Source organism: Myotis yumanensis, unplaced genomic scaffold, assembly GCF_028538775.1.
Source record: "Myotis yumanensis isolate MYYU_CA2020_CCGP unplaced genomic scaffold, mMyoYum1.0.hap1 SCAF_3, whole genome shotgun sequence".
NCBI lineage: Eukaryota > Metazoa > Chordata > Mammalia > Chiroptera > Vespertilionidae > Myotis > Myotis yumanensis.
Window position 1 is genome coordinate 61,138,548 of NW_027223754.1, and position 21,097 is coordinate 61,159,644.

The 21,097-nt window shown below is 40.5% G+C and overlaps 1 protein-coding gene across 4 annotated transcripts in view; it reads left to right on the forward strand.

The window, feature by feature from the left end:
* The window catches only part of KLF12 (KLF transcription factor 12), a 662,522-nt gene that overhangs the window by 169,381 nt on the left and 472,044 nt on the right, over positions 1–21,097 (forward strand). For 2 of the 4 annotated variants that reach the window (XM_070408949.1, XM_070408945.1), the window contains exon 1: positions 10,108–10,245. The exons of 1 other annotated variant lie outside the window; for it this stretch is intronic. The gene's annotated coding sequence lies outside the window, so the exon portion shown is untranslated. Of the gene's footprint in view, positions 1–9,849; positions 9,995–10,107; positions 10,246–21,097 lie in introns of those variants that run through there. One more of the 4 variants, XM_070408947.1, reaches the window with a different exon arrangement.

Here is a 21,097-nt window from a genome sequence, read left to right on the forward strand (position 1 = left end):
AAATGTTTCAAAAGCTAATTTGTGTACTGGATAAAAATTAATAAAACCTGGCAAGCCTAAGTTTTCATGGGTAAATTATCTATAATTTGTCCCTGTCTTTAAAAGAGAGAGAGAGAATGAAGATGAGGATGAGGAGGAGCAGGAGAAGGAGGAGGAGAAAAGGAAGGGAGAAAGGGAAAGAGGGAAGCAGGGAGGGAGGGAGCAATGGAAGAAGAAAGGAAGGAGGAAGAAAAATTCTTTAATAAGAGTCTTAAGGATAAAATTTCTTTTTAATTCATAGATATAGTTTAAGCTATTTAGCTTTATATGTATTCTAACTTGGAAGGTAGGTCAGTTAAAGCAGATGCAAGCCAATTCTAGGAAAATACTGATTTCTGCTAATTGAATTAACTTGGTCTAAACATTTTATTAAACTACTCTAAAAAAACCTTACATATATATTTATCTAGATTATTTTTCTTGACAAACAGTTCTATTATTTTAGTAGGTGACTATATTTAGGTATTTTTAATGGTGAACAAACAAGTTATTTGTATTAAAGAAGCTAATGGTTCTAGCTAACACACACACACACACACACACACACACACAATAATTACAGGGCATCCACAATGTGGTAGACAATTTGGAAGTTCTCACTTTCCATCAAAAAGTTTTGAGGACTTGTAAGTTGGCTGCTGATTAGATACTGGTGGGATAACTGAAAGTGGTTAGACACAATTCTTGCCAAGTTTCATAGAGCTTACAGTATTATAGAGGAAGGAATATAATATATCATTAGTTCTTCACATCTCTATAAAGAAGGTGCCGTTCCAGTTGTACAGGGAGGAAAATTCAAACTAAGAAAAATTAAGCTATCAAAGGGATGGAACTGAAATCACTTTGGGACTTTTGTTTCACAGGTGCCAGTACTTACACTGCTGGCTCACTAATATCCAAATATAAAATAGAAATGAAGTTCATAGTTACCTTCTGATAGCAATCTGCTTATCAAACTTAAAAAAATTAATGTTCACTTGTCAAAGACATGAAAAGTGATGGAGTGGAAAGATGAGCCATAACCAGACTATGAAACTGGGTGAAGCTAAGCTGATATTCACACTTTGAGTTTGCTAAATCTCTCATGAATTAATCTAAAACTGACTATATTATGGTTTGTATACTTTGATGAAATTTTTTACCACATTGTGCAGAGAAGAGCATGTTAAAAAACATCACAAAAAATTTTTTTTTGGAGTTTATAAATTAATGACCTTACAATGATTGTACCAATAACTTGTAAGCCTATGCTTTTCTTTTTCTAGCTGGCCACCAGCAAGAATACAATATAGAGTCTCAGTAATCTAAGACTAAAACATTATTAAAAATTACACAGCAAAAAGGCAGACACTCTCAAATTCCATCTAAGATGCCCTTCTCCATGTACACTTTCCTGTGATTGGTCCTCAGGAAACCATTCTGGCGAATGAGACATAAGCAGATGATATGGGTGTGGTTTCTGAAAACCTTTTTAAAAGGAATAGACTTGAGCTTTATCTTTAGCCTTTTTCCCTTCTCTTAATGTTGAGGAGGGAAAAGTTACATTTTAAGAAGGGGAGCAGAAAGAGAAAATGAGCTTGGGGCCCAGGACAACAGAGAGCAGCCACATAGTCTTGGTCTGTGGTTGCCTACCTTTGGATTTCTTGTTCCACTGGGGTGAAGGCAATACAGAAAATATGTACCTTAAACAGATATTAGTCAGGTTTTCTGTTGTTTGCAGATGAAAGCAAAGCATTACTAATCAATACAGTGATCTTCCTTTCTCTCTTCCTCCTTTCCTCTCTCTCCCCATTTTCATTTCATGTTATTTTATTCCTAAGTTTTGAACTAGGTTTTAATTCTCCTTTTCTGTTCTTCTCTAGCAGCTATTTAATTTGTTATTTTAGCTTGCAGTATGGTAGAATTAATCTATTTGTATGACTCCCAAATTTATCAAAAGCAAATTCCTGAATTTCATACTTTTAAGAACCTTTTTTTTTGTTATTTCCAATACTTGAAATATGAGAAAAAGGATTTCTGATTTCCTCTTTCTCATACCCCTTCCCCGAAATTATGAGTTGTTAGTTTTAGAGTCTAAATTTGTAATGTCTTTCACAGCTCTTCCAGTGTTCATTTCCTATTGTAGCCAGATTCTCATCCTATCAGCCAGCCTGTGGCAAGATCAGTTCAATTCATGTCACATTGACATTCCTGGAGTAGAGTCCAATCTTCCTAATAAGAGAATTAAAATTCAAGCTATTCTTGTTTACCAATTTAAAGTGTTTTGTGTTCTTTTTTTTTTTTTTTTTTTTTTTTTTTACAAAGTAAGAACACAGGAACTAGCACTCTCACATTTGATGGTGTCATAGTAAACAGGTAAAATACTTCTGAAAAATAATCTGGCAGTATGTTTCCAAAACAGTAAAAATAAACTCATAATCTTTGTTTCAGTAACACAACTTAGGGGAGGTTATCTAAAAAAAAATCTTTTTTAAAAGAAAGAAGCTAAGATGTTCACTATGATTGTGAAAAATTACAAAAATTTCAGAACGCTCTAATTCAGGGATAATAATTAAATAAATAATAGCAATTAACTATTAGGGTAAAATGATTTTGAAGACTTTATGTCAAGATAAAAAACATGAATAAAATTACAATAAAATGATAAACCCCAGGTCAGAAAATAGTTACCTGTGGAGGGATGGGAGAATGATGAAACTCAGTTGGCCACAGTGTGGGACTTAGAATTGGAAATACCCCATTTCTTAGGCAAGGGACAGGTCCCAGGGGCACACTGTAGCATGTACATGATATATATTACCTTACTCGCACAAGGCATTTCACCAAAAATGTTTTATTAAATTGTTTTACTGAAAAACAAAAATTTAAAAAAGCCAAGACGAGCTATAATTCAAATCTGACATATCTTGATTTGTTATATTTAAACATTATATTATTTTTATTACATTATAACTCCAATTTTAGCCATCTAAAAACTTGCACATTACCATTAAACAAAACAAATTTGCTATGAATTCCCCCCCTAGTATTGACTTTTAAAAATTTTTATTTAATACGATATAATTCTAATTTTAAAGAATGGAAAGCAATATAATTGATCAAATTATTTAAAAATATTTCATTTTTCAACCAGTTTACATCCAATACTATTTCGCACTAGTTTCAAATGTACAGCAAGTTTGTCGGAAAACCATGTACTCTGTAGAGTGGTTCCCCTGCTGCCCCAAGCACCCCTCTGGCTCCATACCCCATTATCTGGACATTTTTTACTATATTCTCCATGCGGCAATCCACACAGCTGTGGCTATCCTGCCACTACCAATTTGTACTGCTTAATCCCTTCACCTTTTTCACTGAGACCCCCAAAGCCCCTCTCTTCAGACAGCTGGTCTGTTTCTGTTTTGTTTGTTTATTAGATTCCCCATATAAGTGAAATCATATGATATTTTCTTTTCTCTGACTGGTTTATTTCACTTAGCATATTACCCCCTAGGTCCATCTAGGCCAGTGATGGCAAACCTTTTGAGCTCGGCGTGTCAGCATTTTGAAAAACCCTAACTTAACTCTGGTGCCGTGTCACATATAGAAATTTTTTGATATTTGCAACCATAGTAAAACGAAGATTTATATTTTTGATATTTATTTTATATATTTAAATGCCATTTAACAAAGAAAAATTAACCAAAAAAATGAGTTCGCGTGTCACCTCTGACACGCGTGTTATAGGTTCACCATCACTGATCGAGGCTGTCACCAAAGGGAAGATTTCCTTCTTTTTTTATGTATTCCATTGTGTAAATGTACCATAGCTTTTTTTATCCACTCATCTACTGATAGACACTTAGGTTGCTTCCAAATCTTGGTTTTTGTAAATAATTCTGCAATAAACATAGGGTAATATACAGGGTGGGGCAATGTGAATTATATTTAGATATTTTGAAACATTAATGTATACAGGATGGGGTAAAAGTAGGTTTACAGTTGTGAGTATGCGAAACACAGTTTTTTCTTGTATTATTATTTATTAATTGTTGTATTATTTTCCATGTGAACAACTGTAATCTGACTTTTGCCCCACCCTGTATTCTTTTGAATTAGTGTTTTGGGTTTCTTTGGATATGGTCCCAGAATTGGAATCACTGGGTCATAAGGCAATTTCATTTTTAATTTTTTTGAGGAACCTCCACACTGTTGATTTAATGATTATAAATGATTAAATATGATAGGGACAATGACATTAGGTAAAAATGCTCCGAATCAGATATATTCTTGTATGTAAAAACTTCTAATGTAGAAGAAATTTGCTTGAGGAATGTTGCCAAAATCAATGTTCAAAAGATATTTCCTGATACATTTGAGTTTTGCTTATTTTCAATGCATGCACCCAAACAGAAGAAATAGGTTCTCTACTACATTGCACTTTAGTATCATTCCAATTTTATATAATCATTCAATTGTTCAACAAGCATTAATGCATCACATACTATGTACAAAACAGTGTGAGGGGTAAAAGGTAGGCTAAATAAATGGCTATGATGCAGCTCTTATTCTCAAAGGGTTACCTGTGACAGAGTTCTAAATATAATTCACATTGTGACAGGGGAGCCAATAATGTATAATGAAAGCAGAAAGGTGTTAAATATCTTAAGAATAAGTAAGGGAATTACCATTTGGTGGGAAATATTTAAATAGGTGAAAAATTGAGAATCAGAAAAAAGGTGAAAAACCAGCAGGTTAGTGGTTGAGGCACTCTTTCCATTATACCAAAATAAGCTCTAAGAAAGGGAAAGATGATTTTTTTGGTGAGGGGATGGTATATATATATATATATATATATATATATATATATATATATATATGTTTATGAGTATCATGGAGGCATTTTTGGGAAAATTCCATAGGAGGAAATGGAGAAGGACCATCAAGTAAAGGTATCCGGGATGGATGGGGCATGGCAAGGTGAAACATGGGCTGGAAGGGGAAGTATGAAGCACGTGAACCTACATGGAGCCCTTAATGTCATGGCATTGTATTAAAACTAATTTGTGCCTTTGGGTTTTTTATAATGAAGGTTTTGCTGTAGGAGAGGTGGAATAAATGTGAGAGAAGGAGGGGCCAGAGAAATGGGGAGGGGATGTGGTGGTAGGTTCAGGAGACTTCAATGAAAGTACTATGCAGGATCTTGGAAAAGCGAGACATCTGTGGATGTGATGAAGATATCTAGAAGGACCAAAAACTGTATTGATTACAACAAAACAAAGTCGTGAAAGGTCATTTTCCCTCTAATTTCCAGATAGCACCTAATTCAAATCAAAACGTTGTTTGCCATGTAATCATGTAGTATCACCAGCTGTTTGCATTTGTAGTAAGGCTTTTCATGCCTTTCTCATACTTAAAACAGGAAAATCCCCTCTTGCTGCACACTATTGCCAAAACATGACACATGAAAAAAAATAGGCAATAAAAAACTACTAGTACATATTCACTTTTGGCCCTAGGAAAAATCAGGATTATATTTTTTAATTTATTTAAAGTTCTGGGAATCACTTTTATTTTCACTTCTAGTCAGTTCTAATCTTTCAACACAGCTTTTATTTCTGGAAATGGACTCCATTTCCCCTGACCCCTGCCCAGAATTATATTGGTGTTATATCATCCATGCAATTTTTAACATCACTAATCCAAAGGCTTAAGAACTGTACATGTACAGATACTGAAGAGAGTCTTTACCTTAGAGAGACCAGGGTTTCGTACAGGTAATACTCTTAATACCGTAAAAGATTTTTCTACCACTGACACTATTTTTTTTTTTTTAAGAGTATGACTACTGACTGGTAAAGTATACAAAGATCTGACACAAAGTTTTTTGGGTAGGTAACATTTACTATTACGTTAACACTTAAAATGGCTAGTTGTAATGTTTTGCTATATCATTGACATTGGAGTAGACGTTATTTACTTTGGAGGTGCTTGTATATGTTCTCCTCTTTTCTGGACAATCTGTTAGGTAAAAGAAGTCCAATAAATGTACCATTTATAAGAAACTCAGAATACCAACCTCTCTGCTAATTCAATCTTTTTGTATTTGCAATAATAATGACTAAGTAAATGAAGTATATAAAGTTAGGGAAATGGCCTATCTTTACCCAAAAATCAATTTGATTTTAAATAAAATGGAAGTTTCAGATATAATTGGATTCAGCTACTTTCAACACAGAAATTTTATGATTCTGTATTTTCAACATATTCTTTTAGGTGGTCAGATTTATAAATTCTTGGTAAAATAATTTTGCCATTTCCTGATTTACATTTTCTGATTTTTCACATGCCTGCACACGCATACAAATAGAGGAAAAAGAATCAAACATAAAGATATGCACAAATTTTTGCTAGGGTATGTCTACTTTTTCCTACCTTCTCCTCTTGTGTTCACACCTTAGTATGTTTAAATCTAAGTTCTATACAGATAGAACTATATGAACTGAATTGGAAATACATGCCTTTACACAGGCACACATACCCATACATAATTTTCTCCAGTACACCAACTTCCAATTTATAGATACTTCTTTATTCTTTCATTGGTTTTGCTCTTCCATCCCCATCCCCACTGGACACAATGAAGTGATTCTCAATTTTAAATATGTATTTTCTTTCTCTTGTTCTTCTTTATATTGAGGAGTTGCCTTAATTGACATTTGTATTCTTTTTAAAAATCTGCAAGTATTTTTCTTCCACTAATACTGACGTATTTCCTTCTTTTAACCACACTATTCAGATTCTAGATATTAACTTTGACCTACCCCTCTGGAATAGATTCTTGTACTTTATTTTCTATCTTTCATCATTCAATTTACATATGCAGTGCTGTTGCCATAGGCAGAGAGTGCAACTTGGAACGTTTTTCAACGTGCAGAAGCCATTGGTACAGAATGTATTTATGGTCCTAACCGGTTTGGCTCAGTGGCTAGAACGTGGACTTGCAGACTGAAGGGTCCCAGATTTGATTCAGGTCAAGGGCATGTACCTTGGTTGTGGGCACATCCCCAGTAGGGGGCGTACAGGAGGCAGCTGATCGATGTTTCTCTCTCATAGATGCTTCTCGCTCATGGATGTCTCTAACTCTCTATCCCTCACCCTTCCTCTCTGCAAAAAATCAATAAAATATATTTTTTAAAAAGGAATATATTTATGGTCAGCCCACCACCTCTCTCTCTCTCTCTCTCTCTCTCTCTCTCTCTCAGAAAGAGCTGTTATACAAGAGCTGTCAGGATGACATTTCTTAAGAGTCCTTCCACTTTTACAGTTAAACTCACTTCTGTCACTCTCTGCTTCTCTCCGCCACACCTAGAGGGAAGCATTAGTGTTTCTAATAGAGGCAAGTTTTTCGTTTAAATATTGTGCATTTGTTGATATTCTACCGTTTTCCAACTTGACTTTTCATGTTGTTTCTAACCCGATGTAATGGAGCTTAAAGGACTGTTTACCAGTGCCCAGGATCAGCCCAGAGGGTGGGGTCCAGAGCTGCTTGCCCCTGAACAGAGAGAGATCCAGGCCCCAGCGACACACCCCCTTAGCCTCCAGGTTCCATTTGCCTTCCAAGCTCCTCATTCCCTTGCCGCCCCCACGTTTTCGGATGTGGGTTTACATCGCCTTCCCGCTCCCACTGCTTTCCTCCTCTAAGGATACTTTGCCTAAGGAGTGATCCACAGTTTTCAACACTTTCACACTTTTTTGTTCTTCGAAACCCCAGGATCAGGTCAGAGACACCTTCCCTCACTAGTGTCTTATTTGTAAAACACAGGCCCACCGATTCCTCCTGGCAGGGCAAGAGGTGGGCTGTGGATTCAGACCCTCCAGGCTGGACCACGTTTCTCATCGTCCTCACGTGCAGAGTGTGGCGGGAGGCAGAGAACGCACCAGGCCACACACTGCTTTTGTTTTCACTGATAACGCACTTGGCGCCTTTAGAAGTGCTTGGAAGATGCCACGCAAAATGTAAAACTAGGCGAGGCTTTTCCTGGCTGGAATTCGCTTCTTTGCTCTCATTTCCTGTTTCTCTTCTTATCCCACTTCGGGTCACATCCCTGCAAATCTTCCTGCCTCCACAGAAACTTTCCCTTAGCGGCCTTCCCACCCACGGGCGGTTTCCCACGCGGGGCGGACGCAGGGGAACCGTGCACGGTGTCCTGCCCGCCCGGGAGCCTCAGCGCGCTCACCTAGGTTTGCAAGAAAGTGGCGCACGCAACCTCGATCGATGACCGCCCGTGTCCAGCCCATTCCCCGCATCCCGCCCGTGGCTTCCGCCCAGTCTCCTCCCCAACAACCCCCGCCTCCCTTGCCCCCCCTCCCCCTCCCGCGCGGAGCTGACCCCGCGCCCTCGGGGCCGCGGAGAGAACGGCCGGGTCGCGCCGCCGCCTCCTCTCGGCAGCCCCAGAGCCCCGCGGATCTGTCCCCTGGGCACCGAGGCGGGCGGGAGGGGTCGCCGGCGAAGGCGTCCAGGACCCGGGTCCCGGCAGCCCAGAGCTCGGGGCTCCCTTCTGGGGCGCAGGGCTAGACTCCCTCGTGCCCCAAACCCCACCGCCCCGTGGCCTGGGCCGGGGTCTGCAGCTCCGGCGCCCCTCCCCGCCAGCAAGTTCTCCCGCTTTTCTAAATCACTAGCGCGGGCGGGCGCCACGACTCCGGGGGCTCCAAAGCGAAGCCAGCGTCTCGGCCTCGCCCCCTTCCATCCCTCCAAGGTGAAGAGCGGGGAGGGAGGACGCCCCCGCCTCGCCCGCAACGTGTGTAGCTCCGGGACCCAAACAATGATTCCCCCGCGTTACCCGCCCAGCGCCCCGCCCGCCCGCCCCACCCTCCCGCGCACTCCCGCGGGGAGGGCACCGGCCGGCCCCGCACCCCCCACCCGACCTCATTGTTGCCCGGCCCGGGCGATGCCCGGCGCCCGGGGGCGGTCCCCGCGAGCGAGGGCGCCGCCAGCCCCGCAGCCTCCGCGGCCGCCCCGCCAGCTCCGCCCACACCTTTCCAAGTTCGCTAGCGGGTGAGCCGCGGGGAGAGCGCGGGCGCCGCGGCCCCTCCTCTCCCCCCTCCCCCCCGGGGGGCACGGGAGGGGGGCCCGTGCGGGCTCCGCGCCGTATTTGTCTCCGAATTCTCTTCCTCCTGCTGCCATGCACGCTCTCACACAAAAGAGGGGACTTTCTGGCGGCTCCGAGCGAGTCCTCGCCCGGCGAGTTGCAATCCCGGGGTCCCGCCCCCCGCGAGGCCCCGCGGGCTCCCCGGGCGCGGTGGCCATGTGTGGGTTATTTTGGGCGCCGCGGCAAGGTGGTGCAGGTGAAAGGGAAGCGGGCGCAGGCCGCGGCGGGGGCGGGGGCGAGGGTGGGGCGGGGTGGGGCGGGGTGGAGACGCCGCGGACCCACCCCCCTGCCGGCGGCCCGGGCGGCGGAGCGAGGGCCGGGCAGTGGGTGTTGCCTTCTACCTCTGCGAACGGGGAGGGGTTAGTTTCCCACAGGGGATTTCAACCATCACACTCAGAGCCCGCCTCCTAATCCTCGGGCGGAGCGGCTCGGGGGCCCCATTTTATGGCAATAAAGCGACTTAGCGCCTGCTGAGCGCGCCCCTCCCCGCCGCCGCCCCCGCCCTCGGCCCCACCCCAGGGCTCGCCCGCAGCGGCGGGGCTTTGTTTCTGGGGGAGGAGGACCCAGAGCTCTTTTGTTTGGGGGGTTTGGTGTTTTCACCCCCCAACCTCACCCCGCCCCGCCCCACCCCACCCCCCAGCACCTCTCCGGTTTCCTGAGCTGCGGGCTGCAAGGGAGGAGCACGGCGTCCTGCAACCCCCTCGGCGGGGCCCCGGGGTAATTCGATGCGGGCCTGGCGAGGCTCCCCACGCTAGACCCGGGCTCGCGGCTCGGCTGCCTCCACCCACCGGCCCACCCTACATTTAGCGCATCATGTGATCCGGGTAAGTCATTTGCAAGTACAACAGTTCCCTGGGTTGCCCCCCATTCATTTCCTGAGAACTGCAGAGAGCAGCTGAGAGGCTCTGCCCGTGCGTGTGCGAGGGTGCGTGTGAGTGTGCGCGGTGGCCGCCGAGTGTGTGCGAGAGTGAGTGTGTGAGTGCGCGCGCGCGCGCGTGCGAGAGAGAAAGGGAGAGAGGGGGACTCTGTGTGAGGGAAAGAAAACAATTTCTCCTGCTCTGCAGCTTCTGTTCAGGTCTGTGCCGATTCCGTTTCTTATCAAAATAAACAACCCCCTCCTCTTTTTTTCTTTTCTTTTTTTCTTTTTTTTTTTTTGCCATCCCAAATCAGACCGTATTCTCTTAACATGTTTTATTTTCCTTCTGTCATCTGCTCAAGTTAAATCATTTTGGTTGGTCTGTGTTCTTAAAGGGGGAAAGTGTTGGGAAGCGGGAGGGGGCCCAGGGAGGGCGATGCTATTGCAAAGCAAGTAACGTCCGTCGTATTCGTGGAGAAGAAAGAAGGAGCACCCCCCCCCCCCCCCAATATATACGTTTCTTTCTTTTTTTAAAAAGAACTTATCAAGTAACGTGAATTAAGCAAATGTTTTTCTATCCCTAGTGGAATTGTTGGTTGCTGTGTTTGCCTGACAGTTGCCAAAGATGAGAAATAAAACACCAGGGCTGAATTGGGGAGGGGTGGGGGGTCCTTGTGGAAGTAGTTTGCCCCCAAGAATAGAGCGAGTTTGGTGGATAGCTGCCGCACCGGGCTGTGTGGGCTCTGGGTGTGCGCTGGAGAGAGTGGAGGGGAAGGGGTTAAGGCGGAGATGACACTGCTGGCATGAATAGTGGTCCTGGTGCTACATTCATTATTGTCTCTGGTCGTAATGATGTGTAACTGTCACTTGCTACAGTGCCTCATCCATGGAAGTAGCCAGGGGCTGCCCCGTGGCTGTTATTTTCAATTACGGGGGACTCGGCCCGAGTTGACAAGGGGCAGCTTTGCACGTCCACCCTGGCCTGGAAGCCTGGCTAGCCGGCCTAGGAGCCACTTCTTGCCTTAGAAGCTCGCTCTGAGGACTCGGACTTGACCTCCGCGACATTAGTTGGTGTTCTTGTTAGATGCTCCCCTACCAGGAGAATCAATCCTGCTTTTGTTGGGTAGAGAACTGCCTATTAGAACTTTGGAAACTTTTATCTTTGGGGAAAAGGGTGGGGTGCACTCAACAGTTCTGTTTCGAAGTGTATTTGAGGCAAATGCTTGGGAAAAAGTACCAATTCCTTTGTTATATGCCCCGCAGCTTCCCAACCCCCTTCAGCCTGCTCTTCCAGTTTTTGCATACTTTAATAGTAATAGCCTTAATTCAGTTGATAAAAGCCGGACTGTGTTGAGTTAAAGAGTATTAGTACAACGGAATGTGTAATCTGGATAAACAGTTTGTGTGGTTAATATTGTCAGCTCTCTAATTTAACTGTGCAGATGGTTTAAGAATGGCTCTATATGGATTGTTTTAAGCAATTCCACTGGCTAATAGAATTCTCCTGGAGCACTCAGATATCTTATTTTCAATCAGCTTTAGTATTCTCTCAGTTTCCCTGTAACACCGGGGAGATGAGCAGCTCTATTTACATTTAGTGCATGTGCATCTAGTGGCTTCATAGACGTCTGCCAATCAAATACACGTCATTCTGCAAAGCCACCTAGCCGCCTCCATGCCCTTTTCTTACTGGAGGATAGAGTTGTTTAGATGAGTAAATGCTTTAAAATAAATTTGGTGGCTTTTTACAGGCAGCAGCTTGTGATGGGGATAGGAGTGGTCACTTTGAAGAGTGGGTGTATGCCATCTTCTAAGAAATACTCTTTGGAACTGGTATTTAATAAAGACAGTACCCCCATCCCACCCCCCACTCCCACCCTCCAAAAAACCTGGTTGTGCTATTTACAGACCTCATTCAAATGTTTTTTTACATTTAAATAAAAACACATAGGAATTGGTTATGATAAAGGGGTGTACTTTTAGGCTAGAAAATGTTTAACTGTAGAAGCTTAGTAGAAATAGGATGTTGAAGGACAAACATTTCAATTGCATAAGGTATTTTTTATCGCTGCAGCCTGCTCTCTCTGAAGACTACCTAGAGTATATTAAGCTGCTCTGAGTTGGAGAGAGAGCAATTTGAGGGTACCAGAATTGGCAGACATTTGTAATGTATTTAGGAAAGAGGTTTATAATTCTACTTTCTAATTCCTAACTATTACGAAATATGCTTAAGCTGGTACAATACAATTTGGAATATTTTCCCATAAAATTTTCATAATTGATGAACTAAAACTGTGTAACCAATAGAGCTGTGTCTGCTAAACAAAACATTCTCGAGGGGTTTCTGTTTATTTGTGAAGTGCTTCAGTGATTTATTAATACATATTTAAAAGACACTACGGTCAGCTAAACTTTGTTTTGGAATGCTTTGTATGGCTATTTATTGAATGAAAATTGTTGTGGTTATGAGCCCTTAATATTTTTTTATCCACAAAGTTCCCTTTCAACAACTGAATGTCATTTGGGAGAAGCTGGTCCTCGTATAGCATTTGAGACCTTGACCTTAGCAACTCTTGGCTGGTGGTTGTTTACTACAGCTGCAGCCTATGTGTGTACAGACAGGGAAGGGACTGCAAGCCCTGGTGTGCTCACTCTCCCTGGCCCCGGGAAGAGCAAACGAGGATGCTTGATGGTCATTCCCAAGAGCACGCATCAGGCATATAATAATAGCGATAGTGTTCTGGCCATTTAAAGATTTATATGCTCCTCAGGGATTACTTCCCCACCTCTTGTGAAAGGTAAACATGGACTTTAATAGACTCAGAGTGAGTTTTAGATGTCATATCTTGAAGCAGGCTGTTATCAGCTTAATGAAGTAATTTGGTCTTAAATATAGTGGTTTTGTGTTGTTTTTTCTTTTTAATCTCTGCAAAGACACATAAGTGTGTCTCTAAGCTTAGGCCTCTCGCCTATAATGAGGGCATTTTGAACTCAAGCCAGTGTTGGTTAAGCTAGTATTGAGTAACCTTATCAGTGAAGTGATATTGTTAAACAGTGAGTATGTAAAGGTCCTGGGCATTTTCACCATTGTACAAAATGGTAAGTGTGGAGTTTCATATTTATGCAAATTAACATTAGAATAATCACATTAAAATGGGGTGTCAAACAGTTTGTTTTCTTTATATTGTGCAAGAAACATTGTTACAGTGTCACATTCTTAAATCTAGATGTAGTTGATTTATGTATTAATACAAAGTAGTTTATTCTACAAAGCTAGAAATGGTACAAACTCATTTGAAAAGTTATTTTTTTTAGATAAGTTTCCCCACTCATGCTTCCATGTTAATTAATGAATGAAAAAGAGCTAAAAAATCCCAAAACAGTTTCATTTAGAATGGACACCATGGTTAACTTTTTCTTCTAGAAAACAACTTTCATTTTCATTAATAAATCCTAAAATAGGTTTTAGTAGTTTACCTCTATCATTTACATTTTGAAAATACTATATGATTGTAGAGTGGAAATATTTATATCTTGCCTAATGTTAGTTTATTTTCCATTTTAAAATTCGTATTTATTTGTTTTTCAGTCTACAAGTTTTGCACAGTTTTCCGTCTTAAGCACGTACAAAATGTAAGGGTAAAAAAATTAAAACTAAATTATTGGCAACACCCTGTAACCACTGCCTTAACTCATCCACCACAATCACCCCTCCCAAAATCAAAATGCATGTAAACAGATGGGCCTTGCCCTGTGCCCAGAAGGTCAACAGCCTTAGGCTCCATGAGACCTGCTTGGTGGTTTCTAGATCCCAAGCCTGCCCAGAGGACTGTCTGACTTCAGCTGGCCAGAATTCACTCTCAGGGCCTAGACCAGCCACACCCCATCTGATGTCAGCGTTTCAGTTCTGTGGTGGAGAACACATGCTGTGGATTAAATGGTTACTTTCCCTGTATATTCTCAGTAATTATGTTACAAAAGGATTTTTCGGTTTTGGGTGTTTATTGTCATAAAAGTGGCTACTTGAGTAGTCACATTGCTCTATAAAAATTTGCTTTGGTCTGGCAGTGGATTATAGGATATACACCCAAAGAATTCTGCCCTGGTATGGTCTTCCTTCTCCCACTTCTTTCTCCCTCACTTAAAGTTGCACTTTTATTTTGTTGCTAATTCTGTGGCATATATTTTAAAATATTTGTTAGTATAATGATTGGACTGGTCCAAACAATATTGCTATTTAGGTACAGATGGACTAGCAGGAAGCCATTGCGTCTTGCTGTGTTGCTGCAGGGAAGGAGAGAGGGGAAAATGGGAGAGCTTTGGGATAGTTTTCCTACCCCAGCAGAGGCTACAGAAGCTGCCATATTACTAGTTGCTGGCCTAGATACCCAGGAATTGTGTTCCAAGTGCTGTATTCACCGTGCTTACAAGTATACAGTCCCCCGATTATTTGTGGGGGATATGTTTCAAGACCCCAGTGGATACCTGAAACTGTGGATTGTATGGAACACTTTGTATATTTTTTTTCTATTATCCATATGTATCTTTTCACTTAAAGGAAACACTTTATGGCTTCTCTTTGGCATGTCCGAATTACTATCATCACCAAAGGGTGGTGGGTTCAAATTCCCTGTCACAGGCACCTGCCTGGACTGCAGCATCCATCCCTGGCCCTGGGGGCTCATGGAGGAGGCAACCAATCAATGTGTCTCACATTGATGTTTCTCTCTCTCTCTCTCTCTCTCTTTCTCTCTCCCCTTCCTCCCTTTCTAAAAATCAATGAAAAATATCCTCAAGTGAGGATTAACAACAACAATAAGGGTTACTTGAACCCAGGTTGAACCCGGCACTTCGATACCACAACAGTTGATCTGGTAACCTAGCTGGCTACTAAATGACTAATAGTGGGGAGCATATACAGTGTGGACATGCTGCACAAAGGGATGTCACATCCTGGGCAGGACTGAGTTGGATGGCTAGAGATTTCATCACGCTACTCAGAACAGCATATGATTTAAAACATTAATTGTTTATTTCTGGAATGTTCCATGTAATGTTTTTTTTGGGTACTGAAACCTTGGAAAGCAAAACTGTAGATAAGAGGGGACTTCTCACAATAATACATATATTCACCATTTTACATAAGTAGATATATATATATGTGTATATGTAATATTAATGCATGTTTTTATATTCTTTACCTATATTTGTACATATCCTCCACACCATATACATTATGACCAAGAATTACAGTTAAAAAGCCCCTCACTTATATAAAAAGGGGAAAACACACAAAGTTTGTTTTTTAAATATGTTTTTACTGATTTCAGAGAGGAAGGGAGAGGGAGAGAGGGCCAGAAACACCAATGATGAGAGAGAATCATCGATAGGTTGCCTCCTGCACAGTCCCCACTGGGGATTGAGCCAGCAACCCTGGCAGGTGCCTTGTCTGGGAATCAAACTGTGACCTCCTAGGTCGACACTCAACCACTGGGCCACACCAGCTGGGCCAAAGTTTGTTTTTTCAAATTCCATGTTTGGTAATACTATTCTTGCCTTTTTTTTTTTTTTTTTTAGATTGACAAGCAAACTCATTACAAAATAGGGAAGCAACACTGCCCTCCCAAAAACAAACCAATACCTAACAGCAACAAAGATGGGTTATTGTAAAAAATGAAATAGACAACTGTAAAGAAAACCTTCATTCATTTAATTATTAGGTATTTGCTAATATTATACATACTGGAATCAGGACTGGGTTAAGTGGCAGAAATAGCAGTTTGAGTCAGGACTTTCTTGCTTAGTAACTCTAAATGACCTTGGTTAAATTTCTTAACCTGAGTCTGTGAAATGGGAAGAAAAATGTGTAGTTTACAGGGCTGTGGAAAGGGTGAAATGAGATAATGTGGGTAAAAATTATTTTGAAGGACTGGTGTGGCAACTGATTGGACAGAAAAACTACTCTCTCACTACTCCTTACCCCCTGCCCTAAAAGACTTAAACTTTCCAGCCTCTGAAAGTGAGCATATAAATTACACTTATGGAGCAGGAATTTCCGAGTGTGGGTAGAAAATTTCTGGCAGTCAGAGGTCATGAATTCCATTCCTGTCTAACCAGAGATTTGCTCCATGACCTTGAGAAAGTCACTCTTAAGAAGTTTCTATGTAGCTGATATAAAAGTTGCCATTAACATTATCAAGTAGGTGAAGTATCTGAGCTTTTCAAAAAGAAAAACAAAACAAAACTGTAAATACAGTTCCCATGATCAGTTACAGAAAGTTGAAAATAAAAATCAACAATGATTATTTAGAAATTGTAAACCTCTAGGCTTCTTCTTTAATGAGTCAACTAAAACTTCTATCAACAGGTAATTAAAAGTGCCCTTAATTTTTTAATAGAAACATTAAATTTGTGCTGTTGTACTATAATTTAGAATAGTTTATTGATCTGTAAATCCCTAGTTAAGCCAAGATTCTGTTGATTAAGCTATGTCTGATTTATGGCTTAGGTCCCTTAGTTAGACTCAAACATTGTTGCAGTACAAACATATGCACAATAAAGGAAGTTAGATGATAGAGATCTCAAATGGGTATTTGAAAACTTACTGAACACATTTTATTTGTATGCACAGTTTTCTGTCATGTGCATTTCTCAAATTTCTCAAAAATTTGAGAAAATTAAGAACAATATTAATTTACATCATTTCTCCCTAGCTATATTTTCTCCAGTTAAGAAACAAAAATAAACATTTTTCAAACTCTGCCTAAACACTCAAACTAGCTCATCAATATAATTCATTTTAGATTCTTTTTGTGTCACACATATACCTTGCCTAACTCCTGCTCATGTTATAACAATCATTGTTAAACATAACGTTTTGTGTGACTCTTATTTATCATCGCTTGCTTTAAGAATATGCTGGGCTCCAGTCTTTATTCTTTGGCACCATAGCAAAATTTCTGCTGTAATTGCTTCTTGATTTGCCTTGTCCCCTCCCAATAATAGGTCCCATGAGAGCAGGATATGAATCTTCTTCATTGTTACTTTACTGGCTTCTAACACAGTGCCTAATATACTGACTGATTATATAGTGCTAACATACTTATTGAAAGATCAAATTGAGGAATGCAGTCCATATGATAATTCTTTCAGTAGCTCAGTGCCAATATCACGGTCATTTCCTATCTGAGTCTTTTTATCTCTAGCGAAATATATTCAACTCTATTAGCCATTCCATAATTCACTCCAGTTTTTCTGAAATTTATTTTCTTGCAAAATGAAACCTTGTAGTAGAGTTAGTGCTGGATTTGAAACCTCTAACCAGTTGTTACCTGAGTGAGCAAGTTAATTCTCCAAGTCTTGTTTTCTGATCCTGTACAATAAAGAGGTAATTGCCCTAATCGGATCGGCTCAGTGGATAGAGCGTCGGCCTGTGGACTCAAGGGTCCCGGGTTCGATTCCGGTCAAGGGCATGTACCTTGGTTGCAGGCACATCCCCAGTAGGGGGTGTGCAGGAGGCAGCTGATCAATGTTTCTAACTCTCCCTTCCTCTCTGTAAAAAATCAATAAAATATACTTTAAAACAAAAAATGTTTCTAACTCTCCCTTCCTCTCTGTAAAAAATCAATAAAATATACTTTAAAACAAAAAACAAAAAACAATAAAGAGGTAATTTCCAAATTAACCCTCATGCCCTCACAAGATGGCTGTCTAGGACCAGGCCCGCAGGGGGCTTAGTGAGGGATGACCAAATGACTGAACAGCAGGCTGCGTGGGGCGAACAGGCTGGCGGGGAGGCCATGAGGGTTGACCAGGCTGGTGGGGGGGGGGGGGCAGTTGGGGGCGATCAGGCCGGCAGAGGGGGGCAGGTGGGGGCGACCAGGCCGGCAGGGGGGCAGTAAGAGGTGACCAGGCCAGCACAGGGGTCAGTTAGGGGTGATCAGGCTGACATGCAGAGGCCGTGAGGGGCGACCAGGCCAGCAGGGAGGAGCAGTTAGCGGTGACTAGGCAGGCAGGCAGGTGAGCGATTAGGAGCCAGCGGTCCAGGATTGTAAGAGCGATGTCCAACCCATCTTCGAGATTGGGCTTAAACTGGCTGTCGGACATCCCCCAAGGGGTTCCAGATTGGAGAGAGTGCAGGATGGGCTGAGGAGATACCCCCCCCCCCCCCCGCAAACGAATTTCATGCACCAGGCCTCTAGTTAGTTAATAAAAAAACAAAAACGAATAAATAATGTTAACATTGCAGAATTTTTTTTGAGGATTCAAATTGTGGTTATGTATGGAAAGCATCTAGTACATAGAACCTTGTACATAGTGCTTGATGGTAATAGTCTACTCCAATATATTGATGCTTCTTTTAGTAAAAGCAGCAATTCAGAATGAATAGTAGCAACAAAATAAAATAGCTACTCTTCATTGAACAGCTGTTAAAATGCAGAAGTTAGGCACTGTGCTTTTCATGTATTAGTTTATTTATATGTACTTTTAGTAGACAGGTATGTATAGTTCACTTTTAAATAATTGAGACTTTGAATGTTATATGTTGAGACCCTTAAAGCACCATTTACACATTGAATTTTGACTTATGAACATCATTTCATGAATGCCTTTTTTTTTAGCTATTGTGTGACAGTATTTGCCAGGTGACATCCTTCTCAACCCCCCTTGCAATTTTGCCATGTTTGAAAAACTATTTAAAAATGTTACTTTTTGCCTTTCATTAACAAACTGAATAGAAAAAAGGGAAAACGAAAGTGCTGCTTTTAGTTATGAGAAACAGGGTTTATTATCTTGATACACAATTGAGACAAAGAAATCATTAGGTGTGTTGAATAGTGAATCTTTACTGAAAATGCTTAAAGGAGTTAAGCTGATAAATTCTGAAAAATATATTACAAAACATACAAAGTATTATATATCTATTTTTAATGACAGTATTTAATAGATTGTGTGTAATTACAGGTTTTATAATTTTTCTTTTGTTTCTGGCATAATTTAGTTTTAAACAAGTTTCAGGAGTGCACTGTATATATAAAGAGATTACCTCTGTATTAAAGAATGCTTATTGAGTATGCATTCATGATATTTTGGTTTCTATTGTATAGATGTGGAAACTGATTTTCACCAAAGTAATAGCATCATGGTCAATAGCCAGTTAGGTTTAAAGCAGAGATTCAAACACTGGAAAGTCTTTGAACTTCCCTTGTGTTACTCTTCCCTCCATGAGTAAATAGACTTTACAGATTTAGTCTTGTTATAGAGTAGAGAAAAAAAGTGAGAGTATTATACATATAAATGCTGTGTTCAGAGGTTTTCTAGTAGATGTCATGTGTCAACATAATGTATAATAAAATCATGCATTAAGTTGTAGATTATAGTGACATACTACGTTTACTAGAATACATTGACTGGAATGTTTACTTCCATATAGAAGCCAGTTCTTCTTTTGCTAATTTATGTACTAAAACAAATTATGAGATCTAAACCAAAAACTTTTAGAAGGCAACTGCTACAGAACCACACTGGTAATTGTAGACCAGTAATTTCTGGCCAATATGCATTTTGCTATTTGATAAAGCTATTAAAGTCAGATGCATATAATAAAAGTAATAAAACATCTTATCTACATAGAAATGCCTACTTATCCATTTGACCTATACTTATTTAGCTTCCACCATGTATCTGGAATCTTAAACGAAAATGGGTAGGACATCATCATTAATGTGCTGAAAATCAGGTAGGGGAGGCAAGACTTATGTAGAAAATTATAATACGAAGTAATTTGAGATAAATGGACCAGATGCTGTAAGTTCCTTTAAACAAAATGCATGGGGAAAAATTGCTTCTATCTGAGAGACCAAAGGTTTCAGGTATTGGCAAAAATTTTTCGTGGAGATAGTTTATTTATTTATTTTTATAGAAAAGCAAAGCAAAACTGCAAGTGGAAGAAAACAAATGAAAAAGATATTTTGGCAACTGTGGTGATTTCACAACTCTTTTTCTGTTATCTTCTAGAGCTGATGACTTTATGGTGTTTTGGTTAAAGTTCTGTCATTTGCCATATCAAAAAAACTTGCTTTTCCAAAAATAAATCCTGAGATATACTTGGACAGTAGGACATGCAGTGTTATAATGAGTTTAAGGAAAGTTTATTTGGCCAAAACAGAAATAATAATGATTGATTAATAAAGTTTTAAAAATACCCTTTATGTGATATTTATTATCTAATGATTTTTTTCATATTGCTAAAGAGATTTGATGGATGATATTTTATTTAGAAATGATGTGAATTTTAGCCTTGATAAAAAATCTTTGAGTATAGGAATACATTTTTTTTTTTTTTTGCAGAAGAACAATAGAAGAAAAAACTTAAAAACCAGTCAGTTTTGTAAGTCAGAGTCAATTGTAATTTATCAGAGGTGTTACTTGAAGGGATATTTAGAAAGAAATTGTACATTAAATTGGTTAGGTATTTAAAGAGTGAAATCCTCTAAAATGTACATTAGCATTTCTACTTTAGTTATAAATTCAGGACACTTAAGCAAACACAAAATATTTTGTTTTCAGATTGTATAACAAAAAAGAAATAAAGTCTTAATGAGTTTATAAAGAGCATTGATGGAATTATTGCACACTGAACTGTCTATTTAGTATATTGGGACTATACCAAGGCTAAAGGTTGAAGCAGCTGTGTTTTCATTATAAACTAGAGGCTTGGTGCACAGATTCATGCACTGGTGGGTCCCTTGGCCTGACCTGCGCTCGCTCGCAATCTGGGACCCCTCAGGGGATGTCAGATAGCCTGTTTCGGCCTGATCCCCACAGGCCTGATTCAGACAGGAGGAAGCTCGATCTGTCTGTCCCCTGGTGGTCAGTGTGTGTCATAGTGATCAGTGGACCGGTCATTCTGTTCTTTGGTCATTCGGTCACTTAGGCTTTTATGTATATAGATAGATAGCTTAGAATACTTGAGAAGTATGGGCTAGTAAAAAATTGCTTTAGTGTGTGGTGGTTTACAGAGTGCTTTTAGTTTCATCTTGACAATTCTATAAGGTAGTTTGGACATGTT